We start from the raw sequence: 378 nt of genomic DNA on the forward strand, positions 1-378 counted from the left end.
CACACTAACACACACACACCTGTACACTCTCTCACACACACACACACACACACACCTGTACACTCTCTCACACACACACACACAAACACACACACACACACATAAACACATACATATGCATGCACACACCACACACACACCTCCAGAGATCTGCTCTTTGACAGCAGGAGAGAGTGAAGGCAGTCTGTACTGATCCCCAGAGACATTTCAGGCCCTGAAATCCATTACTCCTGACTGGAAGAGTCGCACTGCTGATCACTCATTGATTAGTCTGGCCTGCATTCGGGCGTTAGACATTAAAAGCCGAGTGTGGCTGGGACTGGTAGAGATTGAGAAGCTGTCCAATCACAAGACCGTAGTTCACAGCAGACCTGGGTC

Source organism: Conger conger, chromosome 13 (genome assembly GCF_963514075.1).
Source record: "Conger conger chromosome 13, fConCon1.1, whole genome shotgun sequence".
Classification (NCBI taxonomy): domain Eukaryota; kingdom Metazoa; phylum Chordata; class Actinopteri; order Anguilliformes; family Congridae; genus Conger; species Conger conger.